The sequence below is a fragment of the Bombus impatiens genome, unplaced genomic scaffold (assembly GCF_000188095.3).
Source record: "Bombus impatiens unplaced genomic scaffold, BIMP_2.2 scf_0121, whole genome shotgun sequence".
NCBI classification, from domain to species: Eukaryota; Metazoa; Arthropoda; class Insecta; order Hymenoptera; family Apidae; genus Bombus; species Bombus impatiens.
In genome coordinates this window covers 175,511-185,537 of record NT_176540.1, presented here as the reverse complement: position 1 = coordinate 185,537, position 10,027 = coordinate 175,511, and the positions used below count along the sequence as shown (strand labels likewise).

General features: G+C 36.7%; 1 protein-coding gene and 2 long non-coding RNA genes across 10 annotated transcripts in view; 1 reads left to right on the top strand and 2 right to left on the bottom strand.

The window, feature by feature from the left end:
• Positions 1-10,027, bottom strand: part of LOC100745163 (trafficking kinesin-binding protein milt) — a 102,987-nt gene that overhangs the window by 21,903 nt on the left and 71,057 nt on the right. The window contains exon 1 of one of the 8 annotated variants that reach the window (XM_012381067.3): positions 3,457-3,767. The exons of 6 other annotated variants lie outside the window; for them this stretch is intronic. The gene's annotated coding sequence lies outside the window, so the exon portion shown is untranslated. Of the gene's footprint in view, positions 1-3,346; positions 3,366-3,456; positions 3,768-10,027 lie in introns of those variants that run through there. One more of the 8 variants, XM_033318820.1, reaches the window with a different exon arrangement.
• Positions 4,925-9,183, top strand: LOC117151234. Its single transcript, XR_004461000.1, has 2 exons — positions 4,925-6,659; positions 6,774-9,183. It is a non-coding gene; the product is annotated as an uncharacterized LOC117151234 (long non-coding RNA).
• On the bottom strand, positions 6,755-10,021 carry LOC117151236. The gene is made up of 2 exons (XR_004461002.1): positions 8,566-10,021; positions 6,755-8,461 (listed from the first exon to the last, which is right to left on the bottom strand). It is a non-coding gene; the product is annotated as an uncharacterized LOC117151236 (long non-coding RNA).

The window sequence follows — 10,027 nt, the reverse complement described above, 5'->3', positions numbered from 1 at the left end:
CCCCCCCCCCCCCCTGCAAAGTCAGCAGTCATAACTAAAGGAATAATATAATGAATTTTTTTTTATATATTCAAAATGAAAATAGTTTTGTATCTCTGTTACTTATACCAATACCAGTGAAAATAACTGGTTCTACAATTTTGTAAACGTGGCAACCCTCGTTTAGGGATCATAGTCCTAGATGGATTAATAATAAATACCAAAGAGTATACTACATAACGTGGAACTCCTTCTGTAAGAAAGTGAAAAATCACTAAATATTGAAGTATTCTATTATTACGTATTTTTTAAAGACTAGTTGTTTGGTTATGATTGAAATAGCTTCGTCTTAACTGTAGATGGCTCTAACGATAAAGACGATTTAGCCAACTGCGCGCGCCACAGCGAGCTATATGTTTCCACCGCGCATTTTTCCAAGTATCGAGGATCAATATTCATTTACTTAAAAAACAAAGAAGTCTAGAAATTATTTAAGTGGTCAACTATATTTTGCGGTAATGATTTTATTTTACGATTTCATATATTGTTCATACGAAATATCCTATTGAAAGTATATATTAAAAGTATAAAAAAATATGGGTAAAATTAAAGACGACTAAAGATAAATAATACGAATTGAACGTGAAATTAAAAATTCATAATGCATTTTAATATCTGTTTACAGTGTGGTTTCCATTATAATTTTATTTAGTCATAACTGATAGTGTAACTTTTTAATTAATTTTAACACCACTAGATTGGTGTATTTTATTTATTATATACTGTACTTTATAAAAGTAGAAAAGGTGGCGCAATTAATTGGGAACAATTCCAGGTAAACAATAACTGATAATAACAACAAAAAAGGAAGAAAAAGAAAACGTGTTGCTAAAATATGAAAAAGGGAGATCTCCTCGTTCAGCGGTGTTTTTCAAAGAGGGGAGATCTCCTTATTCGGTTGGCTAAGTGTTAACTGTCGGTGGCTCGAACGATAAAGACTTGTTAAGACGGTGAAAAACGACCCTCGTTTTCGGCTTTAGCGGCTCAAAGTACCCTCGTAAAGAGACATGTTCGGACCGATAACTTTACGGTCCGGACACTATACTAAGTCCAAGGTCTCGAAAGAAGTGTAAAATTAGAAGCTTTTGAATGCTTTGGTATCGCGAATCCTGCTACAGTGACATTGCCCTTTCACCCCTTTCATCCTGGGGTATAAGTACACAAGGTCATGAGCAAAGGGTAAAGAAACAAATAGGAAATGTGAAATGTGACCGTGGCACGCGAATGAGTCACGAACGTTCGAGAGGAGAGACCGTGGTGACGCGCCTTCTCGTCATCTCGGTCTCCGACCAACCGGATGCTGCGCATTCACCGTCAACTTCTCATTCAGCGTTTCTAATATACTGTTCAAAATAACGGAAAAACCTTACGATCCAGCCGCTTTATATCCTAAGTGTGCACAGTTCTATACTATAACGGGAAACTGTGGCGCATTGATAAGATAATTTATACATTACGACACTTTTGTTACGGCCAAGAAATTTTTCCCCCAGCAAGAATCTCAAACACGCGCGGATAATACGAGTTTCGAGTGCCAGCGTGTTTTACTTCTGACGAATATTATCGCGTTACGAATACAGTTGCAGTTCGAGCAACGCGTATGGAACGTTTGAATAATAATACGTCGTGACAGCTGGTCTTTGGATACTGCGGTTTTTGCTATATCAAAGTTTCCTAACCCTCGGTTGTCATCATGGGTCATAGTGACCCACAGTTTTACTTTGGATAAAGATATCTTCAAAGTGTAGCCTACAATGGCATTATGTGTGTTAGTAATTGTATTTGTCTGTATTTATGTGTATTATTAAATGTATTATCTATTATTAATTTGTAGTGTTCTTTTATAACATCCGATCCCATTAGTTTGTGTCTGGCGATTCTCTCAACTTTGTAATGGGATAGGCTGACCCAAGTGTGACAAAAGCATATTTTTTCCTGCAATCGAGCAGATTTTATTTCTGTGAAAATTTTCCATAGAAATTCTTGTGCATGAATTGAGTGAAATCGCTATTATATCTTAATACCTAAATCTGCGTACGTATAATTAAAATATAAAATTTTCGTATGTTTATGTAGGAATGAATTGACTTTTTCATATAATTGCAGCAGATTTTTTTCTATTCACAAACAGCTCGTCCTCGACGTGTCAGATAAATATAATTTTTGAAACGTGCACTAGAAAACTATTTTCCCCTTAGAGTACCACGTGTTTAGCATAAAGAAACATAGAAAAGATCACAAAAATGTTTTTTTTTCTAAACAATGTTGGAGATCTCTTTTTCGAAAATAATGTCATTTCGTTAACCTTCTTTCGTTATCTAAACAAATATCCTAGAATGTTCAAACTATATTCCCAAATTTGTTCGATTCAATATCACTGCTTTTCTTTGAACAGCAGCTGCTCGAAAATTGATCAGGGTCTGGCTGACCCAACGTGACAAATGCGTTTCGTGAGCCAATGTGACACCGAGGGGTTCAACTATGACGATCCTCTACGAAGAAAATACACAATACGATTTGTTTATTTCCGGTTTAGTTTTCGAGAAAAACGAGTTTGGAAATAAATTAAATTTGACCAATTCGGGACTAGACGGGACTAGATAATCGACATTCCACGTCATTCTACGCGCGGAAGTAAGTCGATAATTTAGAACAAAATATCGCGCTCTGTTCCCGAGAAAAAATTAAACTGAAAAAATTAATCACACGTATCAAACCGAATATCATCTGATGAATCAGTTCCTCAATTTTTCTTAATATAAGAATTTGCGTAAAGTTGAACGAACAAAAGAAATAACGACGAATGTACAATTTTAAGTTATTGGGTTGGCAACTAAGTTACCCAACCTAACCTCAATACATTTTGAAACCGGTCACCCGACCGAGCCTGTTACTGTAAAAATTAAACACGTTCAAACCTCATTTTCTTGAGAACGAAGCTTCAAATGGAAGAATTTTATTCTACGTTTTGGACTAATTTTCACGCGTAGAAGCAGCTGTCGATTGTTTAGTGTTCGTCTAACCCGCAATAAGCCACGTTCTAACTATTGGGTTGGCAACTAAGTGATCGCGGATTTTGTCAGTGCCACCTAATGGCAACATCCGCAATCACTTAGTTGCCAACCTAATAGATAACTCGATGAATTTTCAAACTCGAATTTTTCGAGAACTGAGCCGAGAACGAAGAAATTTGTAAAACCTGTAAAATCTGATTCCACGTGTTCCATTCGTTCGAATTCTGTACCAAAGCACCGGCGCATCACACACTGATTAATTTCGTATTTTGAACAGTGTATCAGCTACTTACGTTACAGGCGAGGATTTGCGAAACTCGAAGGGAAGTGTAATGCAAGAACTGAAAAGGAAAAAGAAGCTCAAGCCATTTCAACTGATCCCGGCAATTTGAGAATTACTGACAGGAAACACAGGTGCAAGATGGCTCCGTCGGCGAGGAAGCCAACAGGAAAATCGGTGTATGCAATCCGGTGCAATCGGAACATCCCCAGCAAGGCGCGGGTATCCTAGAGGAGCTGGGACAATTTCCATCCAGGAAACCTTCGTTTTCCAACAAATCCTCGTTCGACGGTTTGATGTCTTCGTCGTATTCATAAGGGTCATCCTCTTGGGGATCCTGTAGCTCCTGGTCGGAAGATTCTTCCGGTTCCAGGAGCGTATTGTTCGAAATGCTTCTCTCTTCCTCCGCCAGGATCGGCCAGGAACCCAGGGAGGATCGGGAGCAATGGCTGATTCGTTAGCTGTATTTATTAATTAATGCAATTTTCCTCCAGGACCTTCTCTCTTTCTACTTTCTTATTCCTTTCAAAACGTCTATCTTAGCTACGTCTTGCTGCCTCATACAGTTCTCGCTTCTATTCTGAACGTTACAAAGTCTGTACATAAATTTGAATTTCGCATCTGTGCTCGCTGTTAACGTTCAACGCCGGGCTGTATCATTTTACGATTATGTTTCGAAAGAAGTTCGCGATAACTGTGTGTCGATAAGCAAGTGTCCTTTTAAGTTTGTTACCGCCATTGGTAAAAAAGACAGTGGAAGGAGATCTGCATTTTGAAGTAAATTTTTATTAAAGTTGGGTTTATTATATTACGCTCACTAAAATGAAATCAATGCCGTAATTACGATAATTTATTCTATTTAACATTTGTATTGTAAATTCTCTTTTTTTCTTCCGTTCAATAAGCCTTGTGAGATATGTACAGTTTGCACGTGCAATTAGCGTACATTGCTAATTGGACAGCGTTGTGAACACTTGTCGATATTCCAATTGCTGGATTACGTAATATAACGAGAAAAGTTTCGTGAGATAAATAGGAACTGTAGAGTGCAATTTGATCACCGTGTGACTGTCCGAGGGTTCGTTGGAAGTTGTAAACACTTTCGGCTAAGAAATATACGTTTTTTACTGATTAACCTAAACTTCGTTTTTTCCCTTTTTACGAAATCTTACAAAATTCTGAGAATGTCACAATATCTCCTTTGATATCCTCGTAACAAAAGGTTGGACTTCAGAATAAGATACAATGTGTACGATGCTATACACAATTTAATAATCTTCGTCATAAATAGTTTTTCAATCGCATTTTATTCCTCGTTGTTTGCAATGCTAACGATAGTTTAAACTTCACGAGTAATGCTTGTTATAAGAAACAGAGAACACAAATATATACTTCATCATTCTATGTTCAATTAATTTCCTATCAAATATTTATATGTGTATATATGCACATACATTATAAATATTTGTTTTTATATGAAAATAATTCAATTTGAAATGTGGGGGTATAATAATTATTATAATTATTATATATAATATATATAATTTATCTAAAATACAGTATATATATATAGATCTTTATTTTATGTTTATATTATGTTACATATATATATATATATTGTATTTTATATAAAAAATATTGATTGATTGACTGGTAATATTATCCATTAACTTTTTCCCTGTCAATTGTTACCAACTATCTGCTACATGACTGAACGATAACAATAAACAATTAAAGAAACCAGCCGTAACGCGCGAGTATCGAACGCAAGTGAACTTTACGATGGAAATATTCAAATCTTGATATCAGCTATCGTCGATAATTATGACAAGTTCTGAGAAGAAAAAAACGTAAGCGAACATAAATTTTGCATACGCAAACGGTTACATAAATGTTGTAAGAGTTCAACTAACAGTTTATTCGTAAGCTTCGAGATCAGTAATATTTCATTGCGAAGCAAACGAAGCAAAAAGACGGAGAATGTCATCAACGAAAATAACATTCCAAGAACTATTACTGCTGCTATTGACGATAATCCAACGTGGATGGAAAAAGAAATATCGCATAATTCAGCAAGCGCTAGTGTCTTCGGGGTCTACGCTGTACAGTTGATGCACACCCTACATGCTGACCAACTACTGTAACTATTTGACGAACATCCACAGATGATGCAGCAATTCTAGCCACCGACGAATATCCTAAAGTTGCGTCGACATCATTGCAGCAACACAGGCTAAGTCAGTGGAGAATGGAAATAAATACTGACAAATGGACATGTCACGTTTGCCTTGAATTTACCATAACCACGTCGCACTTAATAGGTGCATTATATCCCAAAATCAACTGGTTGACCATTTTGGGTTACGTCTTGACCGCAAGGTAACATGGAACCAGCAAACGACAAAGAGACCCAGCAAATTCGACTCTCAGGAGGAAAGCAACGTTCTGGTTGACCGGTGGACGTTCTAAGTTCAGCATAGAAGCATAGTCACTTGTACATAAGCGCATTATGAAACCAATCCTGGCAGCCAATTGTGGGGCATGGAAGCGAAAAGCCTACACAGCAAAGTGTGCGGTTCTTCAGCCAGGACCAAGCCAAGAGAAATCCTCAGGACGATAGAAAACGCAACACAATTGCTACGTTGGAAACGACGGAATTCGTGAAAATCTGTGGACAAACTGCGTTACAGTTTGCAGGTGACGTGGCTGTGCAGCCAGTGCAGTTCAAGACTAATGGACCATCCCATCTTGGTAGCCAGGGACCTACGCTCACTCGATCAGCCTCCCAAAGTCCGAAGAGGACATGTTGGTTACATCGACAACAAGTTATCGGTGAGAAACACTTACGCATTGACGCCAATGAAATATAATTTCGTACGGACCCCGTCCAAAAGGATAGTTGTTCACTTACCGAATGTCTGTGTCGTGAATGTGTTTTGAACAGACTGTGAAGACTCTAGGATACTAGAAAACGAAAAAGGAGAAGATTCAACAAGCCACTCTAATCGTGTCTACGTTACTTGATTCAAATGGAAAAAATGGCAAATGTGGTAGATACAAGCCATTTTGATCAGTGACCCAAAAACAAACGACGATCGAGAGACCTCGTGATATTGCTTCTGACGTTGGTTTGGAAAAAGTCGAAGATGCAAAACACGCGTCAAAGGAAAGAACGAGATGCAAAAGACGAAATGACGCTGACCCTTCGATGGTCATCTGCAAGACTCGCTCCTTATTATTCCGTGCAAGCTAGCGATGTGTTGATGCGAGATGAAGTTGACGTGGAATTACCAAGGGAACGACGAGAGCTGGCGAACAAATGCAAGGTGAATTTTGACACGGTACCAATAGCTGCGGTCAGCTTATTGCGTTCGTACGCGTTTAGTGACGACTTTTCCGTTTCCTAACCTCAACCTTCTTCTTTTTCTTTTTTAACGTAGAGAAATCCTCATGGACACTCTGTTGCTGCGAGAACAGCAGAGTAATGTCCGACAAAAAAGTTATGAGTCGAGTTATATTGACCAGGCTGTGACTGCAGTTCCACTTCTGGGCGCCATTCCACTACCGCCCGCCATGGAGACAACCTAACCTCAACCTAACTCCAACCTAACCTCAACGATCGTCATCTTTTGACTATTCTCAAGCAGATGAACACACTGTCGTTCGATTAGTCTCATTAATTAGATGTAACATTTGGGGAAAGATGGGACATTTCGGTGGACGCTAACTTTTAGATAAAATGAACGTACGGATGGAGGACAGAGCGACAATGTTGGACCGGAGAATGAACGCGGATGACTGTTGAAGTAACTGCACGGAAGCAATGGGCTGTCGTAAAGCAGTTGCAGCTTTTAATGTCTTGAAAACTGCATTGGACAGGAAGGTGGGTTTCTGTCGAGAAAGTCCTCGACAGTTGTTGAGAACTAGTTTAGAACCTTTCCAAAGTGTATTTTCACTGGAGGAGGAGGAAGCATTAGTATTTGAGTGAGATGGAAGACCTATTATTTGGTTAACAACAATTAACAGCAATTTATGCGCCCCATTGTGCATCTTTTTTACACTTTTCATGTCAAGTTTTGAAAGTTTATTTTAAGATAATTCAATTGGCGCTAGACACAACATTTTTTGTGAATGCAACACCAGTGGTGCATATAGTATTTTAGAGCAATTCTTTCTGTAGCGTTCTCATCTTGTCTTTCCTCTGAATTTCCTGGATCAAAACATAAAACTTCTGCAAATGTTCACTCTTTTCAAACACTAGGACAATTTTATGACAGCAAGTTATTTCATATAGAGTCACAAAAAACTAGTTTAAGAGTACACTTACAATTTTGAAGTCTGTGACAATGTTGAAAATTGTTTAAACAATTAGGAAAATGCAGAGAGTAACAATAATAATTAGAAAATTAGAAAACGTAGAGAATAAGAATAATTCTTTTTAATAACACTCGTTCTCCTCGTAAATCGATGTCCGAAGTTCAAAGTCATACAGCTAAATCATAAATTATTATTCATAAATTGCGGTTAACACATGAAGATTTATTCCTCTTGCCATTGCCAACATTTCAAGAGTAATTTCTTTTAAAAAGTGTAAAATTCGTGATTCTTCTTAATAAGACTTGAAAATTGCTTACAAGTTTTCCGAGAGCAAGGACGAGTGACAATGAGAACACGTGAGACATATCTACACGATGTGTTGCTGTTTATAAATTATAAATAAGCATTGTTGAAAGTCAATAGAATAATAATCCGTTTGATCTGTTCTCCGCTGAAAAGAATACAAATGTAAATACTGTTACGTAAGAATGTAATAAGAAACATTGCAATTTGACTTTTCATCAATAGGGTTTTATCAAAAATTAAATCTTAGATATCCTCGTTTCGTGTTCGATGAGTCATTAATAACACAATAATAGCCTTCTACGAGCTTCCGTCTATCGCAGTCTTATCTAGGTGTCCTCAGAGATTTTTCTCATTTTAAATTCTCATTTAAGTTTACTTAAGCAGAACTTTTAATTTTAGCATTATTTGTGTAAAGCAATACGTATATTGATTTCACTTGTTCTTCTTTGGTTATTAATAGTACTCCGGCATATTCCGTTATAATGTGCAATCTGCACGTTCAGCGCTGTGGAAATTTGTATAACATGTACTCTCTGCTTTCGAGTTCGCAATTACCGCATATCGTACATTTCGCTGTTTCTCTAATCCTATGAAACATGTTGTATTTACCGACATTTACCGGTTAAGCTAATTTCTTCCTATCCAATTAGTCCAAGCTGCTCTATATTATTTATACGTGTTGGTAACTGTAACTGGATATAATCTTCACGTTTGCGTGTCTGCAGCTACTTCGATTCTCTCGTACATCGGATCGAATTTCAAGATTCTGTGTTTGTCTCTGCTATAAGCTTCTCTCTTATCTCCTTTGGGATGTTTGGTGTGATTTGGTGGGAGGGGTTACTAACTTCAAACAATTCTCTAAATCGTAGCAAGCGAACGTCTTTCGAAACATTATCGTAAAAAATTGCATTATGTAATCGAGAACTTTGCATAATATATACTCTGTTGATAAGTAATCGAGCAGCTTTTCTTTACCTGTATCGTTTGAAACGTTTCAATATTTCCCAGTGTTAATAATTTTCTATAAATTTAAGCTTGAGAGCAACAAAAAGTATGTACTGTCTGAGCTTTTTAGACTGTTGAATTTTGAGTAAAATTGTGACATAAATTGCTGGCATTTATTTCGGACATGAAACTCGATACTATGTTTTAAACACGATAGCGGCAAGCTTTATGAAGGCCCTGGAAGTGTTATAAAATATACTTGGACGTTTTACCTTCTTATTACAAAAATATTCTATATTTCCTAACGGCCATTGGATAATTTAAAAACAAGAAGTCGTATCAACTGAACAAGCAACAATGCGCAAATATGGAGAATTGTTATCGTTTGAGAGTGCGGGTAAAAGGGGAAAAACACAAGTTTAAAAAGTTATGCTATAAGACTTATTCAATTAAAACAATTTGATTACGAATAATCATGATAAACAATAAAAATCTTTGCTTATCAACCAAAACGATTTTTCGCCATTGATAATGGTTGCTAAAACAAAATTCGGGTTATCGACAATTGGTAATGGGGTAACGAAAAAATCCCGTCATCGATAATGATTATCGGTACCTAAAAAAAGTTCCGTCTTTGATAATGGTTATCAGCAGCCAAAAAGAAATTCCCCAAAAATAACGGTTATTAGTCACCAAAGAAATTCTCTAATTTATGATGATTATCGGTAGCAAGAAATTATGTCGTTGATAATTGTTATCAGCGATAAAAAAATGCTTTCTTACATAATAGGTATCAGTAACCAAAACTATAATGGTTAGGAGTAACCAAAAACCCTCAGTCATGAAAAATGATCATTGGTGACTAAAAATAACTCCGTCACGAATAATAGTTATCGACAGCCAAAAAATGATTCTGCCATAATGGCTGTCGGCAACAAAAAATATCTCACGTAGATAATGGTAATCGGTAACCAAAAATACTGGAATCATATATAAGGGGTTCAAGTATTCGTAAGTAGAATACTTGAAAATTAATATTGTTTAATCATTTAATATTTTGAAAAATTTCTCTGGTACTTAGTGTTCATTGTCTTCTATTACAACAAAAGTTACCAGTATGTCAGTC